Consider the following 20,490-nt stretch of genomic DNA (forward strand, 5'->3'; position numbering starts at 1 on the left):
AACTATATCCATACCAGTAAGAACAAATTAGTTTCAATGTAGACTTAAGAATTCTCAACATTTAGATCTGTACTCTTATTTTCCAGGTAGATATCAGCAAAATAAACTCATTTTGTAAGTTGCTTGAAGCCATTTTCTTCTACAAGCTTGGTCAATTTGACTGGTCACTAGAATCCTCCAAGATGTTTCGATTTCTGTGCCAGATCTTTGTGTTTTGTTACCTTTGGGCTCTTGGGGGTAACCTCAATGATGAGTACAGAGATGCTTTTGATCTGTTTATACGACAACAATTTGATGAAAATCAAGATGCCAAGGTAACTGAAACAATATTATGTGTTGATAGTTTCAATCAGATATTCTATTTATACATCATAGACAATTTAGGGCTGAACTGGCTCAGAGTTGATTTCATTGTTGGATAATATAACAACAAATTTGGACCTTAAAGAACTGGGTATATTTCTTCTACTCACTAAACCTATTGACTTTATTAAAAACTAGACCCATCTAGTAAAAGACTACATTGGTAGTGATAGTAGAAAACAATTAACAAAACATACACCAAGGAGTCTTCTTTATAAGCATAAAAAATAGTTTTTTTGATTGGATACAGAGACGTGAGTCTTGAGTGCATTTTGAATACTGATGCTTGCTTATAGCTTACTTCATTGAGTAATCTAGTAGCTGGAAAGAAGTCTAGATGTAGTGTATTCTAGATGCACTGCTGAAGTACTATTGAAATGACAACATGTTCTGTTTAAATTTGATGTTATGTTGTCCTTAAAAAGAATACTGAAGTTATGAACATTGAAATTATTTGCAAGATGGAGTGTTTCTCTATTATTAATATAACCTTTCAGCTGCCAGGAACATATCCTTTATGGAGCTATTACATTGAGGTGGACTCAAAGAGAATGGATCTGTGGGAACGTCTTGTCTCATCCTTTCGAATTGACAAATCCATTTCATTTTTTAAAATGATGGTGCCCACTGTGGACACAGCACGTTATGGCTACTTCCTAGAGCAGTTACTTTCTGTTCAAAAACCAGTGCTCTTTACAGGAGGGACAGGCGTGGGCAAGGTAGTATGAAATTAGTTTACCAATTTACCTTCATTAAAGATATGATTATAAGATGTTGATTTAATTTTTTTGTTTAAACTATAACTAAAAAAAAATGTTGCAACTTCTGAATATTTCTTGATTGGTTAATGTTTGTGTAATTGAAATAATTGACTGCATATCTGAAAGAATGAATATATTGTCTCCTTCAACTTTCTCTAGTCTGTGATAGTAAGAGATTTACTTGATCGCATCTCTGAGAGAATGAACTACGTACCAGTTTACATTAACTTTTCTGCACAAACCAGCAGCGGAAGAACTCAAGAAATTATTGAAGGGAAGTTGGAGAAACGAAAGAAAAATGTTATTGGTAAATTTATTTTTTTGTCTATAACTGTAACATTTTAACTTCTTATACAGTCTTATGTTTTAAACTAAATGTCTGATCTCAGTTTTTTTTTTGTTTTTTTTTGTATGTCTTTTTGGTTAATATCCTGACTTATTAATTTCTTTATTTACTCTCTCAAGATATTTTTAGTACTAAAATTAATTTCAGTAATTATAAAATTAAATATCATTTTATGCTAAAAATTGATTACTTAAAATAAAATAATTTTCTATATTTTCAAAACCCTACCAATTGAGTCAAGGTTTGCAGGCTATATAGGCTACTGTTTTGATCTTATGTGCAAAAAGAATCGACAGGGGCTTATTGCAAAAAAAGTCATTTACATGAAGAGCGCAAGTTGAGAAAGAGATCATGTTCTTCCTCAACTACTAACAAACATTTTGTGTTCAACTGCTAATATGCACTTCTCTAATGACCAACAAAAATCTTTTAAAAACTAACATATATGTCTTTAATGACTAACACACATATAGTTCTATAACATCTTCAATGTTTGAAACACATATAAAAAAAAGTTATGTTCACTTGATACGCTTTGCCAGCTATGCTTTAATGATCTAGAGTGGTTCCCTGCCCCAAATGATTGTCTGGATGGGTTACATCTGTTTAACAAATGATTGTCTGGATGGGTTACATCTATGTATAAGTAACATACTTCACACATTGCAACAAATGCATTCAAACAATTAGTAGAACAAACGAAATAGGCTACATTTCTTTTTTTTTTTTTTTCTTTTTTTTTTTTAAAGTTATAAAACAAAAAAGTTGTTTGGTTGAAGTTGTGGCATGTTACCCCATACAGGGGCAACTTGACACATGGCTTGGGGTAACAAGTCACCATAATTGGATCACGGTTGTGGCTAAAAGCAGTATGAAAAATAGACTTTGTCCTTTCAATATACCTGCTGGTGGTGAAAGAGTGGTTTTTATATCCTGTTTTGGACAGTTCCAATAGCAGCTACAACAATTTTTTTCCCTTTCAGCTTTGGCATTTCTTTTTATAATGCCCTGACCCAATGAACTCAGCAAGCTGATTTTTAGTCTATGCTTTGTGTATTTTTAGTTATTTTTTTCCTGATTCTCTCAGGTCTACCTAGTAAACTCATGAAATGTTTCTGAGGCAGTGATCAGTTGCACCATTAAATGTTTTTTTCAAGTTCTTTCAAGAAAACTTGTCAGGTCTTAATTTAACCTGCATTTCTTTTTTCTTGTTTGCTTTCCACACATCAACTGTAGTTTTGTTTTGTACATAACATTGTGCTGTTAGGTAGTTCAGAGTAATGACAGCATAGTGACATGGTATCTGCTTGCAGCCTAATTGTACTTTTAATATTTCCCACATGCTTCATCATGATTGGGGGTCAACATGTCCTAGAGCAATTTTTAATACATTAAATTAACCAACTTTTTGATTGATTGAAATTAAGAATAAGAAAAATTTCAATGTTTAACTAATGCATGGTGACATTATAGTCTAAAACTGACCTAATGTTTCAGTAGTATTAATGTTTAATTACAAAATTTCAGAAAATTGAACTCCACTTTTAGAACAATTAAAAAAACAATACAGTCCAATAGATGTAGGTGGTGAACAAAGAAGTGGCAGGGGCTATAATTGACCATCATTTATATATGTTTCTATAAGCATCTCAATTGTAGTCTTACATTTTCGATAGCGCATCAGATTATGTTTTTGAGGATTTGTGACGACCTGCCCTTTTGACTTAAAGCCCCGCCTTTACCTACATATTTGTAAAATGTTCTTTCAGAGTTGAAGATAATTACTTCCTAGTCCAAACCTCCTGCAGGATGACAGGGATGGGAGCGGGCAGGGTTTGAACCCTGGACCATTGATAAATCTGAATGACAGTCCAGTGCGCAAACCGCATGGCCAGGCAGCCATTCTATCCTTAATGGCTGACATACAAGACCATAGTAGTAACATACAACTCTTGAAAAGTACCGGTATAATTACATCTTAATTCCTGCTCAAAACTTTTATCAATGTTCATTATTATTCATACCAATGTCCTTCTGTCATGCTTTTCTCTGTGTACAGGTGCACCTCAAGGTAAACGAGTGGTCATATTTATTGACGATCTCAATATGCCCAAACTTGACACGTACGGCTCTCAGCCACCTATTGAACTTTTACGACAGTATCTAGACTTTGATGGTTTATATGACAGAGAAACAATGACCTGGAAAGAGATTCAGGTGCTAAAAATAATTGCAAACGTTTTTTTTTCATAACAAAATGTTTACTGTTTGAGTGCATGTGTATGAGTTGAAGATTTTTGATTAAACTGATAATAATAATAATTTTATTTATAAAGCGCTGTTAACAAACAAAATGTAGGCTCAAGGCGCTGTAATAACATTTCAAACACAAACACGACAATAGAAATAAAAAACTAATCTAAAAAAGTTTTAAACAAGTAGGTCTTAATGTCCTTCTTAAAAGTGGTATAGCATGTTGTCTGTCTGAGATCAATGGGGAGTGTGTTCCAAACCTTGGGTCCGTGCACTGAAAAAGCCCGCAGACCGTAGCTTTTGAGGGAGAAACATGGCACCACTAAAAGCGTTGAGTCCATTGAGCGTAGGGCTCTCTGGGGGACTTATGGAGTAATCAGTTCTCTAATGTACAGGGGCATCTCATTGTTTTTATATACACTGATGACAAAGTGTGGCGACCTTGTAATCGATTCTTGTAAACTGATGTACCTGGCATGATAACAACAGCCAAAGAACAATGGGGAGAGTCTTGCAATGTGGACCACTTTTTTTTACCCTTTATGTATTTAGAGGGTAGCATTCTTAATATACTGGCTCGCCATGATATAAAATGTTAAATAATTTTAAAAGATTCAGAATGGCTCATACTGGAAACCCTCATTGACTGCAATTTTGAAATCATTAAAACTAATTCCACCTTGGACTGACAAGCTGTGAAGAGACTATAAAGTTGTTTTAAATAGGCATAAATATAAAAGTATTCAATTTTGTCATTGCAAATATCATTTAAAGAATTCACCTATCCCTTAGCCTGTTTAACTGTTGGGACACCACGCATGATCTGTCGACTGTCTTTCTCCATTCCTCTCTGGTTGTTTTTTTTTGCCTTTAATAGAATCTCTTTCAATGACTGGTCATCCATTCTTTTATGTTGTCTTCCTATCTCTTTCTGTGCTGCCTCTTCTATTTCCTGGTTCTGTTCCCTGCAGAAAGTTTTTTGCGAGCCCTGAAGACCTTGTGGTCATAAAGGAATATGGTCATAAAGTTTTAGTTTTCTGTTATTGACAGTGGTTAGCAGGTCATCTCTGGGCCCGATTGTCATTGTGATCCAGTATCTAATCTTTTGTTTATGTTTCAGTCTTTGTATGTGATAATTAGGATCATTCTGTAGCATATATCTATGGCCAGGATCCTCCTCTATAGTTCTGCAGTTCAAGCATATAAGAATGTGGCCATGGCCAAAGTCTGATTTAAGTATGGAGGGCTATACCTTTGTCTTTCTAAATTGCTATGAGTTAACCAAGTGCTCCTGTGAACTGGCCAGTAGTTCAGTTTTGGTTTCTTTATCTGAAACAATAGCTCTTAGGTATTTAAATTTACTTGTCAACTTTCTTTAAGCCTCCAATACTAATGTCTGTTGGCTATTAGAGTCATAATTAGTGTTTTTTCAACATTGATTTGCACACCCTATGCTGTGGAAGTCTTGTCTTTGAGCAACTAGTAAGCTAGTCCCTGCCAGACCATCTATGTATTCAGCAAAGCACAAGTTAGTAATTTTTCTTCCTTTAATGCTTGCAGTACCTTTGTAACCTTTTATGTTGAAAGCTTTCTTAAAATCTATTAAGACTTGACAGAGTATCCTGAAGCTTAGGATTTTTTTCTGTTGTGCTGTGACCTTGTCTAAAACCTGCTTGTCCTACTAAAATTTTTGTCATCTATTGGTTTTAGATGGTATAATATAATTTTTAACAGGACTTTGCTGGGATGGCTTATGAGGCATGGTAGTTTTGACAGAGTTGCAAATAGCCTTTTTTTAGCAGGGTGATGATGAGTGATTGAAACCAGGGCTTGGGCCAGTCTCTTGACTGCCAGATCCTGTTGCAAATCTTAAAAAGTGTCTTTATCATCTTTACTCCTCCAGCCTTGTAGAAACTTACCCCAAAAAAAAGTATATATGTGTGTGTGTTAATGTCATTAAATGATGGGATAGATTTTGATAAGAGAATAAATAGGCTTTGCAACACAGAAGTTCAGATGATCAATTTAATTCAAATATTTTCACCCAGCAAAGAGTTTCAAGTAGCACTTTTAATATTTAACATTCTTAAAGATATTTTGAGTGTTTATTTCACTTAAGAAATTTGGTTTGAAATGATAGTCCTGTTTCTGAATCTATTCTGAAGTGAAAGTTGGGCTACCAGAAGTTATATTATCAGAATTATATAGAGAATTTAGTGCTGCCAAGAAGGTACAGGTGTGGAGATATATAGGCTTTCACAAAATAATCTATCATCAAACCAGAGAAACCATTACTGACAATCAGCAAAGTGGACATATTTAATCCTGTGTTCAAGATTCCATGAAATAATCTTTCAAATTCTCTTTTAGTCCATTTTAAAAGAAAAAAAGCTGATGCACTGCTACACAGCTTTGTGCACTGACTCAAACAATTTTTTCTGTTACAGGATGTAACACTTGCTGCTGCCTGTTCGCCTCCTGGTGGCGGTAGAAATCCTGTGTCACCAAGGTTATTTCGACATTTTTCCATGTTCACTATCCCATCCCCAACTGAAATGAGCCTAAAACAGATGTTTTTAGTAAGTTGTTTTTTTTATGGATACTTTTCTTTAGTACAATATTTGTTTTTGCTTTTTATGTGTTTTCGATGTTCCTTCAAAATTAAAAGATTATTACATTGTAGCCCAAACCTCCCTGAGGTAGTGGAGGATGGTGACTGTGTTTGAACTAGGAACCATTCAGACAATAGTCCAGAGCTCCTACCGTATCATCAGGCAACCATTTTAACAAGGGCCTCACTTAAACATGTTATAATTTAATTTTTAATGGTATTGATATTTTGTACTTAAAATATTAATATTGAGTGTAATATATATTTTCAGTTAAAAAAATAGTGATTGTAAATTGTATTGACTGCATTCTCAAATGTCAGGGTAAACTGCCTGGTCATTTAGTATTTGTGAATGTTGTCATGTTGGTCACTCCTGTCAGGTCTGGACTAGGATGTTCTAATCTTCAATTCAGATAGAATGTCTGTCCTGTAACACACATTGAAATAAATTACAATTTATTGAAATATAAAATGTTTTCAACTATTTGTGGAAAAAAAAAAGATAATTAGATAAAATATAACTTTTTTGACTAGTAAATTAAAATACATTTGATAAAGACTTTGTTGGCCTCTTTCAGTCATTGAACAAAGTATTTACTTAATAATAAAAACATAGTTTAGGTTATTGGGCCTATTATGTTCGACTTCACTTTTACTTCCAGGCAATCATCAATGGGTTTTTACTAGACTTCTCTCGCAATGCCAGTACATTAGCTGAACCAATAGTCAACTCAGCTGTTGAACTCTATTTTAGAATGAGCTCAGACCTACTTCCTACGCCTGCCAAATCTCACTACGTTTTCAATCTGAGAGACCTGTCTAAAGTAGTCCAAGGTCAGCATTCTACTTTATAAATTGTCTGCTACTAAGCATTTAAACAACAAAATTTCATGAAATTTGCACCTTTTCAATATCCCATATTATAATAATTACTGTTGATATAATTATAATTAATTGCAAGATGATATGAATATAGCTTTAAAATACCACCGAAAATATTGTTCAACTAGTACTATGAATCAGAAACTATGAAAAGAAAACAAAGCTTTAGAATGTCTAAGTGAAAGAATTGTTGTTTAAAAATTATTATCACCTCAAAGCTCGAGAGTGACCATAAGGCCTAGAATGCAGACTGGTTCTGATTACAAATAAAAGTAAACTAACATTATTGAGAAACAGCTCTTCAATGAAGAAGTTGATAAATTCAATATCAAACAACTTAAAATAGTTCCACAATTAAAGCACAGATTTTTTAATTAGAGCTACATTAATTTACAGTAACAAAAGCAGGGAGTTAATTAAACAAATGTTTTTTAAATAGACTGCAAAGTCTCACAACAATGGTTTAGACTTTCTGAAATTTTTTTTTTAATAGTATTTTTAGATTGATATTTTCATAGGATGAAATTATAGAAAAAATTCTATTTCTTCTTTCACTTTTACTCTTTTATTTTTTTTTTATAACAAACCATTTCCTTGTAATTTTATTTCTAGAATTTCAATTTCATTTTCTGTTAATATTTTCAAATTTGTAATGACATTTTATTGTTTTGTAGGTATATTGCAGGCTGATGCAGGAATCTTCCATGAAAAAATTCAAATTGTTCGTCTGTTTATTCACGAGACTCAAAGAGTGTTCCATGATCGACTAATTAACAATGAAGACTAGCTTTTCTTCCACAAACTTATGGCTGAAATTGTGTACAAAACATTCAATGAGGTTATGTTTAAATTACTGTTATCATTATTTTTTATTTAATTATTGTTTCCAATCTAATCAGTAATGTTAATTAGAACTGAAATAAATACAATCATCAATAGAAGTAATAGCATCAATAGAGGCAAATTAATCTTTATTAATAACTCTTTAAAATGTGAACATTTAGGTCAATGCTCTTAACTTGGTGTAAGAAGTGCAAACAGTCTTGTTCCTATTCATATTACAATGTGAACATTCAGTCTGATTGATGAATGTTTGTATAGAAGTTTATTGCATTGTTGATGAGCTTGTCATTGTGTTGTAGTTCTAGTAAGCATTTAGCTTACTTGATACAAAACTCTGAATAAATTCTGAAAATGTTTCAACACCTACAATCAACACACATTCTGTCTCTCATCTCCTACTTCTTTCATCAGCTGTTAAGCTTCTTTTCCCAACTCATCTGTAGAAATCTGACTTTAGCACCAACAGTTCTCTGTCAATACAAACATACATGTTTAATAGTTTTTAGTTAGCTCAGTGCAATGGAATCCATATTTCATTTAAAAGGCGGGGGGGGGGGGGGGGGGGGGATCTGTGAAGAGTGGTGGAAAAGCTTAAACTGCTGTGCTATCCATCAAAGGGGCTCAAGCTCATAACCCGACTAAGAGCTGAGTTGTGTTTGTTGGGTTCCTGAAGGCAGCACAGAAATTTTCTCCCAGATAGCACAAAAAAAGAGATTGGGCCATAGCGCACTACCATAAGCATGAATAATGAAGCTACAAACCAGCCTAAATCTCATTCATTCTCCTGACCTGAACTGAGATTGTCAAGATCTTACTACCCTATTTATTAGACCATCATTGTCGAGATCTTACTACCCTTTTTATTAGACCATCATTTTATCACTTGGCCATCCTATCTAAAATACAAATGTCAATTTTTTTTCATTTTTAAAATTAACTCCAAACATCTGACCCTCATCAAAAATCAATGCCAGTAAAGAATTCTTTTAATTATTTTCAGAACTTTGATCCGCATTCGTTTATCAAAGATCCTTTACTGTTTGGTAATTTCATGAAGATGGGATGCCCACCAGAAGAGAAATTTTATGAGGAGATATCTGACATGAACAAACTTCAACATGTTTTAGGGGAGGTAACAAACTGCTATTTAATGATTTCTAAAATTTATATTTTGTAATGAAAATTTCATATGAAAATAACAAAATAGAACGATAAAGTTCTAGACATTTGGAAACTTAGTTTTATACTTCAAATAGTTACATAGGTATAATGTTTTTAACCATCTCAAAAGTTATCATCAAGCACTTCATAGTCTAACCTCTATATTTTATTTAATCATCTAAATTAAAATACATCTTATATAGAACTCTACAAAACTTTTAATACTTACTGATATAGAAATTCCTTCTGTTTGAGACAGTATCTAGATGACCTTAACCTTACATCACCTAAAGAAATGTGTCTTGTGTTCTTTATGGATGCAATGGAACATATTACTCGACTAGTCAGGATGATTCAACAAGAAAGAGGCAATGCCTTATTGGTTGGAGTGGGTGGAACAGGAAAACAGTCATTAACAAGGTTCAATATATAAATATGTATAATATTTTTACCAGATTGTTGAGTTAAAATAATCATTTTTTTACAGTTTTAAAAGAACATTTATATATACTAGTAGATAAAAACACACCTAAGTATGTGATTATTTTTTTTGTGTGCAGATTGTCTGCCCACATGTGTAACTATTGCTGCTTCCAGATTGAGCTCTTTCGAGGCTATGACTATTCTTCATTTCACAATGACCTGAAAAAATTGTATGATACAGCAGGCATTCAAAATAAACCCACAATTTTTTTATTTACTGATACACAGGTTGGCAAAAGAGTTTACATATATATATATATATATATATATAGAGAGAGAGAGTTACATATGTATGTATGTGTATATCTGTGTGATCATGTGTGTTTGTCAAACTGTATGTATGTGAATATCTGTGTGATCATGTGTGTTTGTCAAACTGTATGTATGTGTATATCTGTGTGATCATGTGTGTTTGTCAAACTGTATGTATGTGAATATCTGTGTGATCATGTGTGTTTGTCAAACTGTATGTATGTGAATATCTGTGTGATCATGTGTGTTTGTCAAACTGTATGTATGTGAATATCTGTGTGATCATGTGTGTTTGTCAAACTGTATGTATGTGAATATCTGTGGGATCATGTGTGTTTGTCAAACTGTATGTATGTGAATATCTGTGTGATCATGTGTGTTTGTCAAACTGTATGTATGTGAATATCTGTGGGATCATGTGTGTTTGTCAAACTGTATGTATGTGAATATCTGTGTGATCATGTGTGTTTGTCAAACTAATGTGATACATATTAATATTTGAAAAATCTAATACTGGTACTATACTATATGGCTTCTTCTATTTGAAAGACAATGGATAAGCCTAGATGTGTCATTGGTTTTAGTTTCTTCTTGAGTCTGGGCAGAATCTGGTGTGATTAAACAAGCCAATTCTTAAGTGTCAATGTTTGCCACAGTTAGTGTATATGAATGCACCTGTTAAAGGGCTATGTGACAGGACAGCTTTCTTTATCATCTTTTTGTCTCTAGCTGCTTCATTCCTTTTGTTCTCAATGAGGTTTGTACCAGTATGCACATTCTATCTTTATGCTGACCAATCTTGGGTGATGTTTGTACCAGTATGCACAGTCTACCTTCATGCTGTTCAATCTTGGGTGATGTTTGTACCAGTATGCACAGTCTATCTTTATGCTGACCAATCTTGGGTGATGTTTGTACCAGTATGCACAGTCTACCTTCATGCTGTTCAATCTTGGGTGATGTTTGTACCAGTATGCACAGTCTACCTTCATGCTGACCAATCTTGGGTGATGTTTGTACCAGTATGCACAGTCTATATTCATGCTGTTCAATATTGGGTGATGTTTGTACCAGTATGCACAGTCTACCTTCATGCTGTTCAATATTGGGTGATGTTTGTACCAGTATGCACAGTCTATCTTCATGCTGTTCAATCTTGGGTGATGTTTGTACCAGTATGCAGTCTACCTTCATGCTGTTCAATATTGGGTGATGTTTGTACCAGTATGCACAGTCTACCTTCATGCTGTTCAATATTGGGTGATGTTTGTACCAGTATGCACAGTCTACCTTCATGCTGTTCAATCTTGGGTGATGTTTGTACCAGTATGCACAGTCTATCTTCATGCTGTTCAATCTTGGGTGATGTTTGTACCAGTATGCACAGTCTACCTTCATGCTGTTCAATCTTGGGTGATGTTTGTAACAGTGTGCACATTCTACCTTCATGCTGACCAATCTTGGGAGATGTTTGTACCAGTATGCACAGTCTACCTTCATGCTGTCCAATCTTGGGTGATGTTTGTACCAGTATGCACAGTCTACCTTCATGCTGTCCAAACTTGGGTGATGTTTGTACCAGTATGCACAGTCTACCTTCACCCTGTCCAATCTTGGGTGATGTTTGTACCAGTGTGCACATTCTACCTTGATGCTGTTCAATCTTGGGTGATGTTTGTACCAGTGTGCACAGTCTACCTTCACCCTGTCCAATCTTGGGTGATGTTTGTACCAGTATGTCCAATCTTGGGTGATTCTTCTCCCACATACTTTCATTGAAGCCTGTGATCATCAAATCTTGCTTGGTTAGTCTTGGGCATCCCTTGGGTGAGACTCCATAATCTTGGCATAGTGGTTGGGCTTAGGAAACTTCCATTTGGCATGCAAGTGACATGTCCAAGCCAACTTAGTCTTTTTCTGTGTCATAATATTATAGATCTATATTGTGTGTATTGGCTAATTTCAAAACTTCCTGATGGGAGACACAAACCCTGCAGGAAAAGGACATTATGTGTCACAGGCAGTGCAAGGTTAAACTGTTTAATCTATTCTCGTGATGTATGCTTGTTGACCAGCTCTCACTACCATTAAGAAGAGTTCACACTACGCAGCTTTTTTGGTCGCTGTGGTCAGTTTGGTATTTTCCCAGACATAATTAGAGAGTCTTGCCACTGCTGCAGAAGCTTTTTCTTGTGCAAGACTTGAGTCTTGGTGAGACTTATTGTAAGTCTGAACCCTTGACATGCAACAACCAGAGCATTTACTAGTTTTTGTGATCTCTCTTGCAAATGGTAGGTGTGCACCTTATTGTCGTGAACAGCAGTCCCTGATCAGGAGATGCAGTTTCTTCATTTTGATGATAAGTCAAGACAGGTTAAAAAGCCATTGGATCTACTGTAGATAAAAGTAGATTGGTGTAAACTGTCTATTTGATCAGTTTCATAGTCATAAATATTTGATATTTAAATAACCTAAAAATTGTATATTGCATACACAAATATTCATTTTATGCCTATACTGAGATCATTAAAGATAACAAACATTTTTAAAATCATTAGATCTATATGAAAACTTAATTTGTAAAATCCTGTATAGAACTATGCATATAGTACTTATTTTAATTAATTAGTCCATATTATTATGTCTTATTAAAATATTTAGTGTTTATGCACTTTTTTTTTTTCAATTAGCAACAATAGAATCTACATTTTAACTAGTTTTAGAAATTGTTTTTTCTTGCAATGCAACCCTTCTCCCATCCTCTTGGAATTTTTTCCAAAACAAAGCAATCCATTATCTTGAAGCCTTTCTCAGTACAATTACCTTTGACTATCTGTGTCTTGCCTTTATGGGTGTCCACTTAATTTGTTTAGATAACATTACTTTACAAGTAGGTCACAATGATGCAGATTGAAATCCCCTCTAAATATGGCCACAACAAAATAACATCCACAAAACTTGTCTTACAAAAGATGGTGGTCAAATGCCTTGTCATCAATGTTTCCCTTGCACTAATTTCAATATAATTGAACATAAACATCAATAATCATACATGTGCACCACTGCGCACTAGTTTTTTAATGTGCTAGCTATACTACAACATAAAGACAGAAAAAAACATGTGAGTTTTGTCATCTGACAGATTGTGGTATAAGAATTTCTAGAAGATATTAACAACATGCTGAACTCTGGAGAAGTTCCAAACTTGTTTGAACCTGACGAGTATGAGAGGTTGATAATAGGCTGCAGACCAGGTGCTAAAGAGGCAGGAATTCCTGAAGGAAATAGAGATGCTATCTATGACTATTGTATCCAGTGTGTCAGGTACAGTTGACATTATTGTTTTAACCGTCAGGCACATATGACCTTACTATATTTCATGTATAAATGACACTAGACCTAACTGTATCCAGTGTGTCAGGTACAGTTGACATTATTGTTTTAACCGTCAGGCACTTATGACCTTACTATATTTCATGGAATGTGCCTTTATCTTTGTGTCTTCTTATATAATACAGACGTTACTTCAAAAAAGAAGATGATTACGTCCTACGCGTCATGCATTTAGTCATGCATATTAACCAATGACTTAAATTCTGCCAAGTCACTGGTTTTCCTGGCTAGCTCAGGCAACCCATTCCATGCTCTAATAGCACTAGGGAAGAAGGAGTATTTGTACAATGTATAATGTCATGTCATGTATAAATGACTCTAGACCTAACTGTATCCAATGTGTCAGGTACAGTTGACATTATTGTTTTAACCGTCAGGCACTTATGACCTTACTATATTTCATGTATAAATTATTCTAGACCTAACTGTATCCAATGTGTCAGGTACAGTTGACATTATTGTTTTAACCGTCAGGCACTTATGACCTCACTATATTTCATGTATAAATGACACTAGACCTAACTGTATCCAGTGTGTCAGGTACAGTTGACATTATTGTTTTAACCGTCAGGCACATATGACCTTACTATATTTCATGTATAAATGACACTAGACCTAACTGTATCCAGTGTGTCAGGTACAGTTGACATTATTGTTTTAACCGTCAGGCACTTATGACCTTACTATATTTCATGTATAAATTACTCTAGACCTAACTGTATCCAGTGTGTCAAGTATGTTTGAACTTTGAACTTGTACCTGGTCATTTGACTTTTCTTTATCCATTTTTCACGTTCATTTGACTTTTCAATGTCCCCCTATAACAGTTTCATTTGGCTTGTTGATGGTCTATTTTGTTGATGATTATATATGTTAATGGTGCATGTGAGTTCATAGCAGACACAACAACAGAATGAATAAATAATATACTTGATAACGCAGGCTGATAACTTCAACAATTTAATAAACAATAAAAAGGGCACAGTCCTCTGTCGTTGCTAGCCTAGCGTCGTCCTCTAAGGCGTCTTGTCCGTTATTCTTCTAGTTCGTAATCCTACTCTGTTCTTACTCGTCACATCACTTAGGAAAAACCCGATTAACCTCAACTTCTATGCATCTTGTGTCATTACAGGCTTATTGTATTCACTGTCAGGTACATTTAGCTTTTGTTGCATTCAGTGTGTCAGATAAGTATCCAACATATCATGGCTTATGAAACCAGAATATGTTCAATCCTTTACCCTTAGAAACTGCCTTGTTCATTAGAATGTGTGGGTGTAGGATATCTAGCACCTGTTCATAGAAAGTCATTAATTCATTGTCATCATGTTCAGAGAATCGTGCTTGTCACTTGACTGGTGTGTAGCACTACATACATATGGTCATCTTCACCTTACGCTGTCATTCAGTCTGTCTGACTGTTGGGGCACCATAAACATCTGTTCAGAGAATTGTGCTTGTCACTTGACTGTTGTGTAGCACTACATACATATGGTCATCTTCACCTTACCCTGTCATTTAGTCTGTCTGACTGTTGGGGCACCATTAACATATGTTGACAGAATTGTGCTTGTCACTTGACTGGTGTGTAGCACTACATACATATGGTCATCTTCACCTTACCCTGTCATTCAGTCTGTCTGACTGTTGGGGCACCATAAACATATGTTCAGAGAATTGTGCTTGTCACTTGACTGGTGTGTAGCACTACATACATATGGTCATCTTCACCTTACCCTGTCATTCAGTCTGTCTGACTGTTGGGGCACCATAAACATCTGTTCAGAGAATTGTGCTTGTCACTTGACTGTTGTGTAGCATTACATACATATGGTCATCTTCACCTTACCCTGTCATTTAGTCTGTCTGACTGTTGGGGCACCATAAACATATGTTGACAGAATTGTGCTTGTCACTTGACTGGTGTGTAGCACTACATACATATGGTCATCTTCACCATACCCTGTCATTCAGTCTGTCTGACTGTTGGGGCACCATAAACCTCTGTTGACAGTTTTTCTCCATTTCTCTCTATCAGGATTAGAGTTTCTTCCATAGACAGCCCCATCCATTCCTTAATGTTGTCCTCCCAATCCTTTCCTTTTACACCACCTTCTTTATTTCCCTGGTACTGTTACCTGCAGACAAATTTTTGTGAGCCCTGAGAATCTCACTGTACAGTCTTAACTTGTGTTATTTAACAGTGGTAAGAAGGTCATCATGGGGCTTGGTTACCATTGTAAATTGTAATCCTGTTTTGGATTTCCAAGTTTGAAAATATAATCTTTGTATGTGATACAAGTTAACCATTTGTTTGAATTGTACTATGCATAGGTAAATATATATTTGATGAATGAACAGTCACAGTAAAAGTAAAAAAAAAGTAAGACAAGATGATTAGAAGGCACTCAAGAATGAACTATTAGTTGCAGATTGGTTGAGAGCAATTAAAGTGAATTAAGAGTATAGACATCATGTTGTGATAGAGTCATACTGTTACCCCATAGATCTTCATTTGGACATTCTTAAAAAGAAAACAAAAGCTGAGATTACAAAAGTGTTAAGGTCTAAAATTAATGTGCATAACTAGATTAACAAGGAATATCTGTAGACTGATAAGATAAAAAAAATTATTTTGATGGTTATGAAGAAAACTTTTCAGAGAAATAAATACTTTAAGACTCTGTACTGTCGTAATATTTTAATCCAGACATAATAAATTTGTTTAATATTATTTTCTGTAAAGCAGCCCTTTAAATTTAATGGCACTTTATCTGTCTGTATTTTTTCCAGAAATAATCTGCACATAGTATTGTGCATGTCTCCGGTGGGCTCTGCCTTTCGATCAAGATGCCGGATGTTTCCATCTTTGGTCAACTGTTGCACCATAGACTGGTTCATTGAATGGCCGAAAGAAGCTCTTTTAGGAGTGGCACAGTCTTTCTTCAAAACCGTATCTTTAGGATGTTCAGATGAAATCAAAGTAAGTTTTACACTAAATTATTATTTTATTGAGCATTAGAAAGAAAATGTGATTCTCAAATATCTATGATCATTAACATCCATTCAAGACTTCACTTGAAAAACTTGACCTGCATTTTTCTAGAAAGTACCACTTAAAAAATATGAAGCAAACTAATCTTCAAACAAATAATGTTTACTATTTAAGTAAACAAACAAAACTCAATAGTTAAATTGTTCTTAAAAAAATATTAATATTGACACTTAATACAATAGACATACAAGAAATGTTTAATTTAGAGCAAAACAAATTTGAATATTTTGTAGCAAAATATATTGTCAACAAGTTACAATTAACTGTAGCATCTGAACCATTACAACAAGAAAGTTCTTATTCATTTTACATTGGTGTTTTATCAAAAGGACTTGATTACATAGGTTTGACATTGCTATTTTATTGCCCTAAACACATATTATATAGAGGTTCCTCTTTCTGAACTTGTGATCTATGGAGGCAGATGAATAAAACTTGTGTTGCCTGGTCAAGTAGTATTCACTCCAGACAGACTGTCATCTCGATGGTCAACCTGAAGGAGGTGGGGGCTAGGAAATAAGTATATTCTATTCTGAAGAACATCTGAAACATGTTAAACTAACAAAGCTTATCTGTTTCTATAACCAAAGGTTAACTAAGGTGTCACATGGCCAGCAGAATGCCAACTGCCTTTTCTTTCCCTATCATATATCGGGTACCCATTAGAGTTGGGTGCACTCAGGGTCTTCCAAAGATCATATATCAGGTACCCATTAGAGTTGGGTGCACTCAGGGGCCTCCAAAAAATCATATATCAGGTGCCCAGACATAATAATAATAATAATAATAATAATAATAATCTTTATTATCCGTAATGAAATTTGTCTTACAATTTGTGCATTACACCAAACAAAAAACATTATAACTATAAGAAACCAAAGTGTACATTCACACCAGACGCACTCATAATTTACATGTGACAAAGCATAATAAAAGCTCACATGTTCCGCCGTTCCGCATTCACGTTTTTTTGTTCCGCCAAGTCTGAACTCCGACACAAAAAAAAAAAAAAAAACGCCGATTTTTCATTATTTATTAATAGTGCGAAATGAAAATACTGAATGAAAATAAAATATATATAGGTCTGTGTTTATTGTTTACATTTCATCTTCTCCCGGACCCGGTGTGTCCTAAATTTACGAAGATATGGTTGAGCTAGATCTAGACATAGATCTAGATCTAGTACTCTAGGTCTAGATACTAGATCTATTCTTAGAATCTAGTAAGTGCTAATAAGCCAAATGTTCTATTCAAATCCCTTTCTTTTCCCGACAATGGCTCTACTCTATAGTCTAGACTCTAGAATCATTCTAGACGTCTTGTACTACTACTCATACTAGAGTATTTAAACGTTTGGAAACACGAACGGTTTGGAAACACCCATCGTATTTTTTTAATCACGGCGCTTTTATTGTAAAAGGAAATAGAAAACTACTACATTGGTAATGCGCATGCATCATTTCTGTTTCTTTCCTGCACGTCTGCTATTCGTTGCTATCCAGACGATCGAGGTTACACGAGGTCAAAGACCACAGGTTCATGAACTTTTTTTTTTCTCCTACGTAGGGAAAATGAAACCAGGTCAGGGGTGATTGCTATTTTTAAGCATCCTGACATATTAGCTATAGCAGACTTGTGTTTTAGGGTTTAAAAATGGTTGGAAAACACGCACTAAACAGCCCAGATTATTCACTGAACAGAATTAGAAATAAAAGGGGGGTGATCACAATTATTTACAAATGTCATAGAGAAGCAAATGGAAACAGTAGTAAAATATAAGAGTAGAGCTAACTATGACTAAGTTAGATCTAATTGCTTTATTAATTTTATTTGTTTATTATACTTTTTTTTTCTCTGTGACAGTCTAGATACCCGTATCCAATACTTGATCATCTATTAATGTCTATGTATATGGCTTCAGAAAAGAAAAGAAAATATATTCACCACAAGCCTGAAATTGTTAAAGCTGCCATAAAGGCAATGGATAAAAATGAAATGTCTATAAGAAAAGGCAACTAACAAAGTTGTGAAGGACAAGGAAAAAGAAAAACAAATGCACAAGCAAGTAATAGAAAGGAAGAAACTAGAAGCTAAGAAAATGAACAAACCGAGTACTTCAAAAGACATAGATGAAGACAGCGATGACAATCCATTATTAAGAAGGGAAAGATGGAAAAAGAGCTGGCTGCAGGTGTTGATGGTGCTGACCAAGTAATAAATCAAACCACAAAAGATACTTGCTCAGGTTGTGGCTAAAAAAGGTGGAAATATTTAGATCCTGTGTGAAATATGTGATCAGTGGCTTCATGTGAAATGCACTCACATGTCAAATAATTTGACAACTGAAGAACTTGAAGATCTTTCTTTTGTGTGCCAATTATGTTGCCCAGATCAATGATCTTGACTTTGGGTGGTTTCCATGCCTTTATGCAAATTTTAATTGTACAAAAATGAGTTAACATCTGCTGTATGTCTGTATTAGTGTATGTAGTATGTGTATAAAATGTATATATATGTAAATATCTAAATGTAAATATGTTTAAAACTAACATTTCCTTTTCAGCTAAATAAATACTTAAAGGCTAAATATGTATATAAATATGTAGACTTTTTTTTTGTGTAAAATTGTAAAGATCAATTGTAAATATTGGCTGTAAATTTGTATATATATATAAATGTAAATATATATATTTTATAATATATATGTTTAAAAAAAACATTGTGTTGTTATTGTTTTATTTCTTTGAAATCAAATTAGTAAAAATACCAAAATATTTATAACAGAATCTAAATATTAAACATCTCCTGCATCAAGCAAAAAAAAAAAAAAAAAGAGAACGAAAAAAGAACATGTATTTTATAAGGGGGAGGGGGCATTGATATCACCTAAAATACTACAAGTCTAGGCACTCTAGGCAACCATATTTATACTCCAGACTAAATAAAAAGAAAGAATAGATGCTGAAGTAAATGTTAAAAATGACTTTAGTTAGGAATCTTAAATTAAAATTAATTTTAAAAACATTTTAATTAACGTGTTTACAAATTCTTCTCAGTGTATTCATTTGTTGCACCTCGAGAAAAAGTGTTTTCAAATGTTGACGACCCTACAGTAAGTTTACATGAATTTCAATATGAAAAATGCAATGCAGAGACTTGCAACTGACTTATTATTATAGATTAAAAGTTGAAGATTTTCTGGGTACTTTCTTTTTTTTTCTAGGTATTGCCATTACTGAACTATAAATAAAAAACAAAAGATCGTGCCAAAGTGTTTCCAAACGTTTAAATACTCTACTAGATTCTAGATCTATAGTAATCTAGTAGTTACTAGTACAATACTGTCAATACAAAGTAGTAGAGACGACTCTAGATCTAGATCTATTCTAACACTAGTAACTCACTGTCTACTCTAGTTAGTAACACTAACTCAACTGGTTTCTTAGGTTTCTAAGTAAAAGGATTTTTTTTTAAAAATACGTTATTAAAGATCTACACCTAAATGATAATAATGATTTAATGTAATTAACTTAGACACAGTAATGCTAAGGCCTAGATCTAAATAAGGCTATCTATATTATATCTACTTATTACTTACATTATTTACAAAGTCTAAATTGGGATCTAGGCCTAGCACTAGATTAGATTACTAGATATTATAACTAGATGATACGAACTAAATCTACATCTATCTACAGAAATAGACTTATAAGGTGATAGATCTCTAGATTTCTATGTCTATGTATCATTATCATGATTATGTAATAAATTTAGTTCTCAATAAGTCCATAGATCTAGACATAAATATTTAGATCTATGATATAGATCTAATTATTATAATATGTGTTCTTAGACTTAGAGGACTTATTAGATGTAGGTCTATTCCTAGACTAGTAGACAGACTCTTAAATTATTTTAGATCTAGAACTAGAGACAATTTCTAGAGTGACTAGAGTAGAGCCCTAGAAAAGGATAGATAATCAAGTAGATCTAGAATAATCTAGATCTAGTCATTATAAATTAGAATAATTAGATTTAGATCTAGTACTAGTAGTAGTAACTAGTTAATTAGAATAGATTTTTTTTA

The 20,490-nt window shown here is 33.8% G+C and overlaps 1 pseudogene; it reads left to right on the forward strand.

Annotated features, from left to right (window-relative positions):
• Positions 1-20,490, forward strand: part of LOC129928684 (dynein axonemal heavy chain 6-like) — a 76,106-nt pseudogene that overhangs the window by 6,017 nt on the left and 49,599 nt on the right.

This window comes from Biomphalaria glabrata, chromosome 10 (assembly GCF_947242115.1).
Source record: "Biomphalaria glabrata chromosome 10, xgBioGlab47.1, whole genome shotgun sequence".
In the NCBI taxonomy this organism is placed as follows: domain Eukaryota; kingdom Metazoa; phylum Mollusca; class Gastropoda; family Planorbidae; genus Biomphalaria; species Biomphalaria glabrata.